We start from the raw sequence: 16,593 nt of genomic DNA on the forward strand, positions 1-16,593 counted from the left end.
GAGATTCCTTATTGGTTGACTGCTGTATCGAGTTTATGTTAATTAAGATAAGCTGTGTGGAATGTATAAATACCTCTGTTGTCCTACAATAAACGGCTCCCACTCCTGCTGTATCAATGTACACAAGTTGCTCGTCACCCCCCCACCCCCGGGTTATTTTGCTGCAGCCGGACTGCGGCAATATACACTTGAGTTTCCTTCATATTTTTGTGTGGCTTGATGGCTCATTCCTTTTTACCATCAAGTCCAAAGATTGTTTATCCATGCATCCAGCAAAACATCTTGATGACTTCCAGTTCTTAGTAACTAATAATAAAACTGCAATCAACATTTACATGCAAGATTTCCATGCCACAAGCAAACCCTGAAATCCCCCTAAACACTACGGCTCAGAGATCATGGAAACTTGACAAGATGTTCCCAAATTGACACACTCCTGAAGGAGTTACAATTGGAGAAACTGAAAGACATCTGACAGTACTCTCAGTATTAAAAGGAATCTGATCAATCACACCAGAGGGAAAAACGCAATGGCTGGGGGTGGGGTGGGGGTGCTAAGTAGGCTTTCTGAAACCCACCTGTCCTGTAGAAGCAGCATCTGTGCCATGACTCCTGGTGCAATACTGAAATAACCTGCTTTTGAAATTGTTGCAAATGCTTTTCTTTGACATTTTCATTATTTTTGCTTTACAAGTAATACATATTAATTATGGAACAATCGAAAGTATAGATAAGCAAATAATAATATCAACAACAACCTGTAATCCTACCATCGAGAGAGAATTCATTGACACTTCGATCATCATCATCACATTAATAACATTACTTTGAGACCAGGTCTGGCCAATAGAAATATTACACGAGCCACAGACGTGATGTTACAGTGTCTAATAACAGGAAAATTTATGAGAAAAGATTCATAGTAAAAGCAAGAGTGGAGAATGTCTTAGCAAGAGAGCATGTGCTTAGCATGTGCAAGGCCCTGGGTTCAATCCCTAACACCAAAAATAAAAAGGTGGCATTAATGTCAGTGATATACTTTATTTAGGTAAATATGTTCAAAATATCATCATTTCAACATGTAAGCAAGTGTATTCAAAATCATTGAGATATTTTATATTCTTATTTTCTTGCTAAATAAGTCCCCCAAGTCTAGTGTATTTCTTCTACAGCCCATCTCGGTTCAGGTGAGCTACATCTCAAAGCCACATGTGGCCATTAGTTGCCTCATGTGTCAGCACATGAGGGTGTGTGTGTGTGTGTGTGTGTGTAGGAAATGTACATGTAGGAAATGCCTGTTTCTTTTTAATTTAGGGAATTTATTACTGAAGGGTATAGACACCCACAGGCAAATCCAAACAGGGAAAATTCAGAAATGAGATTAAAATGGCTACTGCAAACACCAGGAGAGAATCTGAGGGTCTTCCTCTTTCTGGAGGTAAGAGCTCAGCTCCTGGGGGCAGCCCATGAAGCTGGGCCGGCTGGGAAGGAATCACCTGCGCCCTCTTCTGGACACTGACTGGCAAGATGTGAGAAAGAAATCCTAGTGGACAGACTCCTCAGCGGAGAGGCAGGGGACATGGATGGATAGACAGGCAGCAATTCTGTGCCCATCCACCCCTCCACATGGCCCTGTTTAGCTTTTCTTATGGACGTGAAAATGCGACAAAGAATATTTGGGGGATATTTTCCCAAGTTCATCTGGTTTTAGAAACTACAGAAACCAAACACAGCTTGAGAGGCTAGCGAGAGGTATAAAGCACAGCATTTATAAACCGGCCTGGCTGTTGCTGAATCCTGAGCAGTGATTTGAGTCCAGCATCAAACAGTAGGAGCATGAAATTCTGCAGAGAGGGAAAGAATTCATTTCAGAAAACCAGATAAGACCTGCCCTTAGGGCTCTAATGCTGTCTCTCTCTTTGTGTCTCGTTGTGATAAAACATTCCTTTCATCAAAAACTATTTTTCGTAACTTCTTTTTCAGATAAGGGTAATACACATTCTAGAAGAAGTTTTTATAAAATTACAAGCACAAGTAAGTACAGTGAAAATCAACCATAATCCTACGACTCAGCACAACATATTCCTAAGACTTTGGTGTGTGTGTATGAATGTGTGTATTCATATGCATGTGGCTATTCATATGCATGTGTGGATTTTTAAATAAATGTATATTCATGTGTATGTAGAAATGCACATATATCTGTTTTATTATTACACACAGAAACCATATCCATCCCATAGCAAGCACGAGGACTGACCTACCATTTTAAAAACATGAATAACCCTTGAAGAACCCTCTCCCATCAATCCTGTAATCTTCCCCTCAAAAGGTAACCACTAACCTGAGTTTAGTCTTCATTATTCCTGTATTTCCCTTTAGGCTTTATTTTGTATGTGTGTGTTCCTAGACCATAGAGAGAATTATTTTGTGTATTTTGAACAATTTATAATTTGTGTACTGTGAGCATCCTTCTGCAAGTTACTTGTTCCATTTGATAAAATTTGGGATGATACAATGCTCTTCATTCATTTGAACTGCTATAGAGTCTTCCTTTGCATGAACAGACCGACATTTATTTTTTACTTAAGCCCCTGTTGCAGGTGATGCTGCTGAAAATATACTTCATATTTCTCTTTGTGTACTTGGAGAACACAACAGGGTAGATGGGTCATCGTGTGAACAGTCTCATGTGTTCACTTCCTCCTCCAGTGGTGGGGAGAATATATACCACCCCCAGCCGGGCATAGGATTTCTCATTGCTCTGGATCTTTACCAGTAATCCATTTGGCAGTCTCAGTCTCTCCTCCCCCGACTTAAGAATCTGAAACGATATCTCACTGTGGTTTCAGCTGGCATTTCACCAAGTACTAGTGAGGTAGAGCCAGTTTCCATCTGGATACTGGCCCTTCATACTTTCCTGAGTTGACTGTTTCTACTCTTTGCACATTTTTATGGACTTGTTCAGAAAATTCTTCGAAACATTTTTAGAATGTGATCTGAACAGTTCAGATTTTTATCCATATCCAAAACTATATATGAGTTTTGAAGGTATGGACTGAATTAGAGAGGCAAGATTACAATCACTAGTTCCACCAGCAAAATATTTACATAAGGAGATGTTATCAAGAACAGTGATAAAGTAGAACACCAAAACAGTTCACATAACCCAAATAAAGGCAGAAAAGAGGAAATTGAAAAACTGAAAACAGATGGTGCAAATAGAGAACAATAAAACATGGAGCTAAATCCAAATGTGTCAATAATTATATTAATGCAAATAGTCTAAACACATTAAGAAAAGATGGATTTCCAGAATGCTTTTTAACACAATGTATTATTGTTTTGTAATAGTAGCTGTAATAGATTATCCCTGTACATATAAATATCTATATACAGAGCATCTGAAATATTTGTTTGTTTGTTTGGTTGGTTTGAGATAGAGTCTGGTCATGTTATCAAGTCTGGTCTCAAACTCCTGGGCTCTAGCAATCCTCCTGCCTTAACCTCCCAAGTAGTTGGGACTACAGGCATGAACCCTAGACATTTTATTTTTTAAAAAGCAAATTTAGGGCTGCGAATATAGCTCAGGAGTGGAGCACTTACCTAGGGTGGTCAAGGTCCCACATTCAGTCCTCAATATTAAAAAAAAAAAAACATGTTTATGACCCCCATAAGAAATTCATTTTGAGTGTAATAATATAAGTAGGTTAAAAATCATAAAACAAAGGGAAGAAGATATACCACACGAACACCATAAATTTCAGAATTATAAAATATGTTATGTGGCACAATGGTACCAGTCTAGATATCGTGAAAAGAAAATTGAAGTGTCTATACTAATCTATCAGACAATTTGGACTTCAAAGCCAAGAAAATTACCAGGAACATTTCATAATGATAAAGGTGTCAATTTATCCAGAAAACACAACAATCCTAAGTGCTGATGTGCTTAATATCAGGGTTTGTAAATAAGGAATCAAATCCTGGCAGAACTTTAGGGAGAACTTGACAGATCCACAGCGATGTCTGAGGATTTCAACGCTGTTCTATTAGCAATAGATGGAACCAGTAAAGAGAAAATTAGCCAAGATGGAGAAGAGAAAACCACCATCAACCAACTGAATTAATTCAACACTTCGAGACCCTCCACCCAATGCAACAAGACACACATTCTGTCAAGTGTACAGGAAATGTGCACTATGATAGATGATAAATCAAACCTTAGCAGAATTCAAACCATAGAAATCATATAAAATATATTATGTGACACAATGGTACCAATCTAGATATTGCTAACAGGAAGATAACCCCCAGACACCTTACACTTTAAAATTAACCATTTTCCTTCTAAACAGTCCATAAGTCAAAGAGAATATCTCATGAGAAATTAAGAAAAATTTTGAACTAAGCAAAATACAAAATTTATAAAATGCAGATAAGGCAGGGCTGAGAGGGAAACTTACAGTATTAAAATACTACATTGCAAATAAAAAGATGGGTCTCAAATAAATTAACTAAGGATTCACCTTAAGAAAATAGACAAGGATGGTATGTATATACAATGGAATATTACTCAGCCAGAAAGAAGAATGAAATTATGGCATTTACCAGTAAATGGATGGAACTGGAGACTATCATGCTAAGTGAAATAAGCCAGTCCCCAAAATCCAAAGGCTTAATGTTCTCTCTGCTATGTGTAGGCTAACACACAATAAGGGGGGCAGAGAATAGAAGTTCATTAGATTAGACAAAGAGTAATGAAGGGGAGGGAGGAGGACTAGGAATAGGAAAGACAGTAGAGTGAATCAGACATAACTTTCCTAGGTTATTATAAATACAGCTGGTGTAACTCCACATCATGTACAACCACCGGAATGGGATCCTAATAGGAATGGGTTGCACTCCGTGTATGTATAATATGTCAAAATACACTCTACTATCATGAATATCTAAGAAGAAAAAGAAAGATGATGATGATGATGATAATTCCAAAGCAAGCAGAATAAAGGAATAAAAGATATGAACAGATATTGATAAAACTGAAAACAACAACAAAAACAAACAATGAAACCAAAAGCTGGTTCTTTGAAGTTGCCAATAGGCTGATTGATCTTTAGGAAGAACCCTATGGATAAAGCTGAACTACCCTATTTTATAAATAATTGTGGCCTAGATATCACGGCAGAAGTGGCATCTCTGGAAGAGAGTCCCAAGAAGTTCCCCTGGGAGGGTGAAGGACTCAGTAAGGACTGGTGGGGTCCTTGACATGTGTAAAGGAAAAGAATTTCAGCCAGTTATATTGCATATGCCTATAATCCCAGAGCTCAGGAGGCAGAGGCAGGAGGATTGCCAGTTCACAGCCAGCCTCAGCAACTTAGTGAGGCACTAAGCAACTCAATGAGGCCCTGTCTCTAAAAAAAAAAAGACTAGGGATGTGGCTCAGTGGTTGAGTGCCCCTGAGTTCAATCCCTGGTACCAAAAAAAAAAAAAAAATAGTTTCAGCACATGTCAGTAGAGGTACAGAAATTTATTTAGGGAAAGAAAAAAGTATGTACAATGTAGACCACCTAGGAAGTGAGAGACACATGCTGGGGTTTGTGGCTCTTTTAAAGGAAATTTGGTGAAGGGTTAGTATAAGAGGTGTATCGAGATGACATCAGTCTTGTGATCTCAATATGGCTTAGGGTGGTCTGGTCTTTCTAGTATCCATTCGAGGTTGAAGTGCTCTTCATTTTCTGATCCATAGATAATGCTAGAAGGTACCCTAAATTATAGGTTTCTCAAGATATCATATCTCTCTTAATCTATTTATTGTTGGGCTAATTAACTGTGCATGGGGTAGATTTACAGATCTCCCAGAAATCTGGGAGTGACAGGCTGGGGGAGAGACGAGTTTAGGGAGTGACAGGCCTGTAAAGGTATGCGGAACTCCTGGATTAAAAATTTATTTCCTTGTCCTTCCTCTTTTCTGCCTCATTTTTAAAAAATTTCTTGTACCGTGCTTATAGACATATTTGCTAGATGACATGGGTTTGCGTGATTCTATTTCTGCACCTTCAGCTATGGTGGTTAAAACAAATTATTTTACTCTCCTGCACTAAAATGAGCTTTAGGATTCTCTGAAAGGGACTGAATCAGAGAAACATACTCTAGTACCACAATGAATCTGAGCAGCCTGGCCATCCCCAGGGCTGGATTCCCATAGATGTGTATTTGCTGGAAGTCACCTGCTTGGCAGCTGGCTCAGTTGCCTGCCCACATACCTGCTGCTCTCCTTAACTGTGTGTCCCTGGGGCTGAGCCAGGGAAGCTCTGGGGGAGCACTCAAGAGCAGACTGGCTCCCTGGAGCATCAACCTGCATTTTGCCCTCTTCCTAGAGCAAGGCTGTATCCCAAATAGAGCACCCCAATAATCTACCACGCACACCAGAGAGAGCCTGACCAGTGGCCAACTTGGTAGTATTTTATTTTGTAAAATAATTGATCACAACAGGCTTTCTAAGAAGCCACTCTCTGTCCAGAGGTATGACAAAAGAAAGACTCTGAGGTGTCCTAAATTTAGGCTAGGAGGGTGGAGGGAAGATGAGATGGGTAAGTTAGTTAATAGCTATGTGCCAAACACAACAAAAGATCATTTCAAGTTTTGAATTCCTGAATGTGTGTGGTAAAGTCCTTCCCTAGCATGCATAAGGCCCTGGGCTCCATCCCCAGCACAGCAAAGGAAAAAAAAAAAAAATAAAATAAAATATATATATATTCAAATCTCATCTCCTATGCACACACATTTACACACACACCACCACCACCACCATTATCACCACCACATCCTGCTTGGGACTCCAGCCAAACTTGCAGTAACAAATACTCCTCATGGACTACCCCCTCATCCTGATCCTCTGATCCAGAATCAGTGAAGCGTCAACATAAACAACTTGTGCTTTCCTTCCTTCCCCCAGTTTTCACTATAAAAATACTTTTGGTTTTCGGCCCAGTGGACATTGCTCTAGTCTTGCTGCTGGAAGTGGCAGGAACTTGTTCCAGACCGTGGACCGTTGTTGGCTAGCATCTGTTGTGGCCCCAGTGAAACTTTTATTTCAGAGATCCCTCAGCCTCAAGAGTTCTGGCTTAACAAGTACCTCGGGGACACAGATTGGTGAGAAAGAAAAACATGAAGGTGGAAAGCCAGTCCACACAGAGTCTTAGAGTGCCTTTCCCTCCCCCTTAATGCCACTCCCAGCCTGAGTTTTCCCCTTCCAGACATGAACTCATATTTACAGCTCCCAGAACACACAGTAAACAATCCTCTTGTAGTAGAAGTGTTTGCTGAGTTTAAACATTTTGATGAGTTTTTGTATGAACTAGATGTTACGTAAGAAATTATGTAAAAAAATTTGCATGTGATGCAAAATGATGGTTTCTGTCTCCATATTCGTTAGCCTATTACATAATAAAATCTGAATATAATATGTACAAATATTTTCACCATTCCATTTTTTTATTTTTGAAAATAACCACGTGATTGGAAAAGGTTGAAGCGAGGGAAATCTAGGAAAGACTTTGTCTCCTGCAACTAAGAATCCAGCACAATAAGGACCCACCACCACCATCACCACCACCGCCGCCGCCACCCTCAGTTCTTCCTGGGTGGCTGGGGACAGCACTCCTGTTGCAGAGGGCATCTTTCCCAAGGCTGAGGCCACTTCTCCAGACAGTCTTTAAATGTGAAATCCTACCCAGGAGCAGCTAATGGGGTATGCATATCGCTACCGCTGCCCTCCTTACCCAAATGAAACTTCCCTTCCTCTGTCTGGAACATCTCAGGCCAGAATGGTATAGGAGGTAGAGATAGGGTGTGATGGGACAGCCTCCCAAATGGAGGACACAGGCCATGACAAAGAAAAGTTCCACACACATGGAGCTGAGAGGCAGGCTGGGGTGAACAAACAGATTGCTCTCAATGTGACTTTTATTGTTTCAACGTTCTTATTGAGATTATCTTTCATGCAGTGAAATGCATAGAGCTTCAGCATTCAACATCCACACCAAAATAAAGAGCATGTGTATCTTGCCCAAAAGTTCTTTTTTTGCCCCTTTTCAATTAAAATATTCCTCTGCTGCACAGGCAACACTTGATCCGCTGTCACTATAGATTAATTTGCATTTTTTAGAGTTGCACATAAATGGAATCATAAACTAAGTTCTGTTTCCCCTCCAGGCAGTGTGTAAATATCAGTAATCCATTCTTTTTCATTGCTGTATAATGGCCTCTTGTCTGGATGTACCAAGATTTATTCCTCCCCATGAGGACACCAGGACTGTTCCTGGTTGTTGTTGTGTGTTCAGAGCATTTGTGAACATACATATACAAGTCTTTTTATGGATTTTGTTTTCCTTTCTCTTGAATTAATACTAAAGAGTGGGACTGTTGGTAACCTGGCTTCTCAAATTCTGATAAAATGAGGGAATTTCCACTGTTCTCCTAACTCACTGGGCCCTTCTCTTGATGAAAGTTGTTCTGTCACTTATATGAATTGCAGATCTTTGGGGGGTGACATCTTTTTTCCCCCTTAAGATCAAATTTCTCATTCAATATTCCAATTTGCACAATATGGAATATGCCAAAAAGTCTGACAAACCATTGTTGATACTAAGAGGGTCAAACAAGAGGGCTGCTTTCAAGAGTTATATCCAAGCAACAAAAGCACTCCTCCACAGCAGGATTGTGTAATTAAAAATAAAATAGGAAAATTATCTCATTCATCATACCTAGAAATAAACTCAGCAAGAAATATTCAAGACCCAGACTAAGAACACTGTAACCTGACCTAAGAACTTGAAAGATGACTTGAGTAACTGAAAAGATAAAAGATACCATAACAAAGTTAAAAGGCAAATAAACAGACTGAGAGATGATATTGATCACATCTCTAAAAGGCCAAGATTCTTATCCAACAAGACTCTCTTACTTACAAACCAGTAAGAAAAACAAATAGTACAACTGAAATACTAAGCAAGGGATGTGAACAGGAAACTTCACAGAAGAAATACAAATGGGCAATAAACATGTAGATGAATGCTCAACCATGCTTGTAAGCAAGGGAAATGTGAATTAAAACAACAACGAAATGGTGTTTTACAAAGCTTTCCATGATGTTCCAGGATCTAGCGCAGGCAGGTGTGAAAGAGGACAAGGAAATCAATATGGCCTTTAGAGAGAGCTATTTGGCATCAACTATTAAGTAAAACGTGTACAAGCTACACTCAGTTATCCTGTCTCACCTTTATCCTAGAAAAACTCATGTGCACAAGAATCCATGTGTGAGGAAAGCACCATCCCAGCTTCCCAGCTGTGTCCATTGCAGTAGAATCTCCAGACCACCCCTACACCATCACTCTATCCACCACCTAGTTAGGGGCCCCTGATTCATGCAGTGGCCACAGGCAAGCAAAGAACACTCTAGAGCAATACATAGAAATATAAGGAATCTAGGGGCTCTCACCTGTAAAGATTTATAAGATCTATTTGCTGATCGTTTATGTAAAAAAAAAAAAAAAATCTGCACATGAAATTTAATCCCAGGAATGCAAGGTTGGTTGAATATCCAAAAACAAATTATCGTATCAATAGAACAAAAACCAGAAATCATATGATCATCTCAACAAATGCAGAAAAGCATTTGACAAAAACCCAACACTTTCATGATAAGCACACTCAACAAAACTAAAAATAGAAAGAAATTTCAACCTGAAAAAAGGTAACATTACCCTTAACATTGAAAGACTAGATGCTTTGCCCATCAGATCAGAAATAAGACAAAAATGTCTGCTCTCACCACTTCTATTTTACATGTTACTGAAGGTTTAACAGGGAAATTAGACAAGAAAATTACATAGATGGAAAAAGAAAGTAAAACTATCTCTAGTTATACCTGACACAACACTGTTATATAAACATATGCAGAAAATACAAAGGAATTCATGAGAATGAGTGAGGTTTAACTAAGAGTATGAAGAATAAACAAAGACTCTTTAGTTAAAAAAAAAGAAAAAGAAAGAAAGAGAAATCATGAAAATACTAAGGAATTCACTTAAAACTATTAGAACTAGTAAATGAGTTTAGTGAGGTTGAAGAATATAAGATTGAGACACAAAAATCAATTGTATTTCTACACATTTGTAATTAACAATATAAAAATGCAGTTAAAGAAGCAATTACCTTTTTAGTTACATCAAAAAGAAGAAAATACATCAGAACAAGCTTAACAAAATAAATGCAAAGTTTATGTTCTGAAAATAAAATAACATTGTTCAAAGAAATTAAAGAAGACCTAAATAAATGGGAAAACATATCGTGTTATGGAGAGAAGGATTTAATATTATTAAAGGTTAACAATATGCCCATAAAATGATCTACAGATTCAACACCGTCCCTCTCAAAATCCCAGCTGGATTCTTTGCAGAAATTGACAGACTGATTCTAAAACTCATGGAAATTCAAGAGAATTAGAATAAACTGAACAATCTTGAACAAGAATAGCTTTGGAGAATTCGGTTCTTAATTTGTGCTTAAAACTTAGCACAAAGTCCCAGTTATCAAGACAGTGTGGTATGAAATTGGACCCCTACTTCATATCACAAACAAAATTAACCCAAAATGGATAGGAACCCTAAATGTAAGAGCAAAAACTATAAAACCCTTAGGGGAAAAAAGTCAACATAAATCTTAGTGACCTTGGATTTGGCAATGGAATCTCAGATATGATATCATAAACAACAGAAAAGAAATAGATTAGTTAGACTTAATCAAACTTAAAATTTATTGTACTTCAAATGACAGTTTCAAGAAAGTGAAGAGAACCAGTTGTCATGGTACACACCTGTAATCTCAGCAACTCAAGAGGCTGAGGCTGGAGGATCACAAGTTCAAAGCCACCTCAGCAATCTATCGAGGCCCTAAGCAACTTAGCAAGACTCTGTCTTAAAATTTTAAAAAGTTAAAAAGGGGCTAGGGAGAAAGTGGTAATGCATCTCTAAGTTTAATCCCTAATATCAAAAATAAGGAAGAGGAGAAGGAAGGGTAGGGGAGAAGAAGGTTGTAGGAGCTAGGTGCAGTGGTATATGACTATAATCACAGTGATTCAGAAGCCCAAAGCAGGAGGATCACAAGTTCAAGGCCAGCCTCAGCAACTTAATGAGGCCCTAAGCAAATTAGTGAAACTCTGTTCAAAATTTAAAATAAAAAGGGCTGGGGATATACCACAGTGGTAAAGTGCCCCTGGTTCAATCTCCAGTACCAAAAAAAAAAAAAAAAAAAAGCAGTGAAGAGAGAATTCTCAGAATGGCAAAGAGATTTTCCATTTATATATCTGATAAGGGATTCATACCAGATTATATGAAGAATCATCACAGCATGATAATAAAAAAGCAGGCTAAGGATCTGAGTAGACATTTCTCTAAAGAACACACATGAGTGGACAAGAAGCATACAATAAGATGTGTGCTTCATTAGTCAGCAGAAAAATACAAATCAAAACCAACAGCAAGGGCTGGGATTGTGGCTCAGTGGCAGAGCACTTGCCTAGTGTGTGTGAGGCACTGGGTTTGATTCTCAGCACCACATATAAATTTAAAAATAAAATAAAGGTGCATCAACAACTAAAGAAAAAAAACAACGAGATACCACTTTTTATCCATTAGGATGGCTATAATCAGAAAGACAGTAATAGTAAGAGTATCCAGGAGAAATTGGAAGCACCTTGATTAACAGTTTTTGGGGGGTAAAATAAAATTAACATGATGGTTAATTTTATGTGTCAGCTCAACTTGGCTGAGACTCACATCTGAATGTGTGGTCAAAGTGAAGCAGACTGCCCTCCCTATTAATGGTGGGTGGCCATGTCCAATCAACTGGAGACCAGACTAGAACAAGACTGGACTAGAACAAAAAGTCTGAGTAAGAGGAAAACTCCTCCTTCCTAAATGCTTGAATTGGAACATCGCTCTTCTACTATCTTTGGACTTAAATTGAAAAATTGATTTTTCTTGGTTCTTTGTTAGAGTCTGTAAACAAGTCAAAATAACACCTGGCATTTTGCCAGGGGAATGTTAGAGTCCGTAAACAAGTCTGGATGGTGCCTGGCAAAATGCCAGAGGGAGTGGTTTGAGAAGTAACAAAAGTGAGCCATTAAGTGTGGAGATTCCTTATTGGTTGACTGATGTATCTAGTTTATGCTAATTAGATAAGCTGTGTGGAATGTATAAATACTGCTCCTGTCCTGCAATAAATGGCTCCCACTCCTGCTGTATCAACGTACACAAGTTGTTCCTCACCCCCGGGTTATTTTGCTGCAGCCGGACTGCGGCAGTTCTTGAGCTCACCAGCCTTCAGGTTGGAACTTGACATCAGCAACTGCAGCTTCCTGACACATCTTGAGACCTCTCAATCTATAACCATATGAGCCAATTCTTATGAGAAATCCCGCTCCTCTTCCTCCTCTTCCTCCCCTTCTTCTGCTGCTTCTTCTTATGATTATTACTATTATTCTTCTTCTTCCGCTTCCCCTCCTCTCCTCCCGCTCTTTGTACCCCCTTATCTGAAATGTGTGGGACTAGAAGTGTTCCATTCTGACTTTTTTCAGAATATTTGCATATATATACTGAGATGTCTTGGGGATGGAATCCAAAACTAAACCCAAAATTTACACACACACACACACACATACACATGTATTTTTTACATGGTCTGAATGTAATTTTATACAATATATTTAATGATCTTGTGCATAAAACAAAGTTTCATGGTGTGGAATTTTCCACTCATGGTGTCATATCAGCACTCAAAAATGTCTCAGATGAGCTGGGGATGTGGCTCAAGCGGTAGCGCGCTTGCCTGGCATACGTGCGACCAGGGTTCGATCCTCAGCACCACATACAAACAAAGATGTTGTGTCCACCGAAAACTAAAAAATAAATATTAAAAAAAAGATGTTTCAGATTTTATAGCATTTTGGATTTTGGAATTAGATATGCCTAACTTAAGGGGTGGGGATGTGGTCACTGGTGGCAGACTTGCCTATCTTGGACTTGCACAAGACCCTGGGTTCAATCCCTAGCACCACAAAAAAGCTGGGGTAGAGGGATACTTTGCCCATGAACACACACACACACACACACACGTGCACACATTTTCCCATGTATTTATTATGTTTCTCTGGAGAACTCTCATACAAGAGAGTAATGAAAATGTTATGGATATGATTATGGTGTTGGCATATGTAACTTTCTAAAATAAACTAAAAAACACTGAAATGCACACTTTAAGCTGGTGAGTTGTGGGGTATCTGAATCATGTCTCAAGAAAGCTATAATCAACAAACACATCCCACACACCCTCTTACACTCTACACATGTCACCTCCACGGGAATGCCCAGAGAAGGATCTGGAAGGAATGGGAACTGATAAAGGATTTTCCTGTCTTACTCCCTTTAACAGAAACCCCTACGGTAAGTAGGAATTTCTGTCATCTAAGGGTGAATATAACTCATTTGGTTCTTGGGACAACCCGATGAGGTGTCTACTGCTAGGAACCCCATTTTACCCAGGCAGAAACTGAGCTACAAAATGTGTGTGTTTAGCATGAGAGAGCGTCTGGCTCTGGTCCCCTGAACCACAGGGGAAAAGAGAAAGAGAGAAATTCAGTGAGAGTGAAATGGAGAAATGTGCCCAGTGTTTTATCACTGGCCTCAAATACTGTGGTTGCCAATAAATGCACACAGCTATGTGGCAAACGGCTTTGTCCCTGGGCGTTCTAACCCATTACGCTATATTGCTTCTCATATATTTTGGTTCTCATTTCTTACTTGAATTTTCATCATGAGGGTGTATTGAGATGATGGTTTGATTCTAAAACTTTATTGAAATAATAATTCTATCATCTACTCAAGACAATTCACTCAACATTCTGAAAGGAGTTCTCAATGAACAGGGAGCTATCCTTATATTTGATCCATAATTTGAAGAATTCATCTCAGGGAGAGACATCAGGACAAACCCCCACATCTCCAATACTCACACTTACCCTGCTCTCTGATGATCCTACAAGGCCCCACATGTACTTTCTGTGATTCTCAAACTTCTTAATCTTGGGATCTCTTTGCACTCTTAAAAAAAAAATATTGAGGATCCCAAATTAGCATTTGTGTATTTAAATTATATCTATCGACATTTAAGATATTAATTGGGGGATTGGGGTTGTGGCTCAGTGGCAGAGCACTTGCCTGGCATGTGTGAGGCACTGAGTTTGATCCTCAGCACCACATATAAATAAATAAAAAATAAAGGTACATCAACAACTTAAAAATATTTAAAAATTTTTTTTAAAAAAGATATTAATTGGGTGCAGTGGTGAACACCTATAATCCCAGCAGCTTGGAGGTTGAGTTAGGAGAATCACAAGTTCAAAGACAGCCTCAACAACTTAGCTGTCTCAAAATAAAAAATAAAAAAGTTCTGGGGATGCGGCTCAGTGATTAAGCACCCCTGAGTTCAATCCCTGGTACACAAGAAGGAAGAAAAGATATTAGAAGTTAAAGCTGAGGAAAAAATATGATACTTATTCATTTAAAAACAACAATAATAAGCAGGTTACATGTTAACACAATAACATCTGTATGAAACTATTTGAAAAATAAAACAAAAATTTAATGAGAAGAATGGCATCATTTTACCTTTTTGCAAAGCCCTTTTTAATTTTTTTATTGATGCGCTATAATTATATATAGTAGTGGAACTCTGTGACATACTTGTACATGCACATAATACAAAGCTATTTCATGCTGGGTTCCACAGAAGACAGCTGGACCATCATATCTGTTCTTGCATTTGGTCTGTTGTGATGAGTTATTTTGGTTGAAGCACATGAAGAAATTCTGTGAATAAGTAGGTTGCTATGCTGGACGCTGACCTAGGGGACAATGAGAGGAGCCTGCTCAAAGGGGTGACACACTGAAGGACCAGAAATGTGAAGGACCCATTCCTGCAAAGTCTCTGGAAACAGCATTCCAGACACCAGGCACAGCACTGCAAAGGCCCTAAGGCAGGAATATCTAGGCATTTTTTAAGAATGGAAGGAAAGATAAACTTCATACTGGTCCATTCTTTTTTTTTTTTTTTTTTTTTTTTTTTGGCTTTGCTTACTGCCCAAAGATACTTATTCCATTAGATGACTTCAAGTCATCTGCTGCATACTATCCTTGGTTCACAAATGCTTTTCTTTAGCTGACCACGCCCCCCCCCCCCCCCCCCCCGCCGCGCCTAAATTTCAGACTCACACCCCCAACCAATACCCAGCTCAGCTTAGGAATAAAGACCAACTAGAAATATCCAGCTCCACAATGACCCCAGCCCAGTTTCCAATAAATTTATCACTGATTGGGTGTTCCTTTCAGCACTGCAAAGCCTCAAAATAATCCTTGTCTTTTAATATTTCTTAGTTGAATAGGTGGACACGCTACCTTTATTTATTTTTATGTGGTGCTGAGGATCAAACCCAGTACCTCACACAGTGCCAGGCTCTACCACGGAGGTACAACCCCAACCCCAAGTTTTGGATATTTTATTTTGGGTTTTTCTATCCCATCAAGTCTAACAAAATATCATGTGTGTCTCCTGCTGTGTGGGTTAAGTGAATACACATATAACCATTGTTTTTTTCACATTCAGTGTTCAGAAAATACACAAGATATGCAACACGCTTTATTATAAAACGCACTTAATGTTACATCATTTTGCCCAGGTGTAGGCTGGGCCGCCAAAAAAAGTGTTCGGAGGAGGCGAGGCTAAGCTATGATCTTGGATAAGGTTAAGTTCATTTACGACGCGACAGTTTACTGGTGTAACTTTCCAGTAAGTGGAGGAGCCTCTGCACTTAGCACACAGCCTCGTGCCATGTCTGCAATTGCTGCAGCTCACTGGAACTGTCTGAGCTAAATGAATTCCCGAGGAACTTTTTAAAAGCTTCAATGCGTCCCTCATCCCCACCCCCACCCCGCACCCCCAAAGCCCTGGATTCAATTGCTCTGGAGTAGGTCCCCAAGTGCCAGCGTATTTATTTACAGGGCCTCAGCACAGCAATCAGCAACCACCGGCAAGCTTAGGTTCGTCCCCACACTGGCGTCTGAGCTGATTGGGTGTTCCTTTCAGGTGTTTTGAATGCGTTCTGCCAACTGTCACATTGGTGGACTCCACTCCGCAGGCCTCCCCTTTGGGCCGCACTTGACCTCGCTAAGCCTCAAAGATATGCAACAGATTTATTATGCGTGTATGGAGGGAGAAGGGGAAATCAGCAGTGCTTGGAAGGTAGCGAAGCACGGTTGCAGTTTCCTGGCGTGCAGAGAGGCAAAGTCAGCTCTGGGGAACCCGGGAGAGCAGAAGCTGAGGCCGGTCACACGTAGTCTAGCACGCAACCCTGACGCCACGCCCCGCCATCAGCTGGGGCCTGGATTAAAAAGGTCTTTCAGGTTCGCCCCTAGGTCCCATGAGAGAGGGGGTATTGGGCGGTGGGCGGGGACGCAAAGCGGAAGCAAAAGGGTA

The 16,593-nt window shown here is 39.6% G+C and overlaps 1 pseudogene; it reads left to right on the plus strand.

The window, feature by feature from the left end:
* The window catches only part of LOC114097337 (high mobility group protein B1 pseudogene), a 29,291-nt pseudogene that overhangs the window by 12,120 nt on the left and 578 nt on the right, over nt 1-16,593 (plus strand).

The sequence above is a fragment of the Marmota flaviventris genome, chromosome 18 (assembly GCF_047511675.1).
Source record: "Marmota flaviventris isolate mMarFla1 chromosome 18, mMarFla1.hap1, whole genome shotgun sequence".
Classification (NCBI taxonomy): domain Eukaryota; kingdom Metazoa; phylum Chordata; class Mammalia; order Rodentia; family Sciuridae; genus Marmota; species Marmota flaviventris.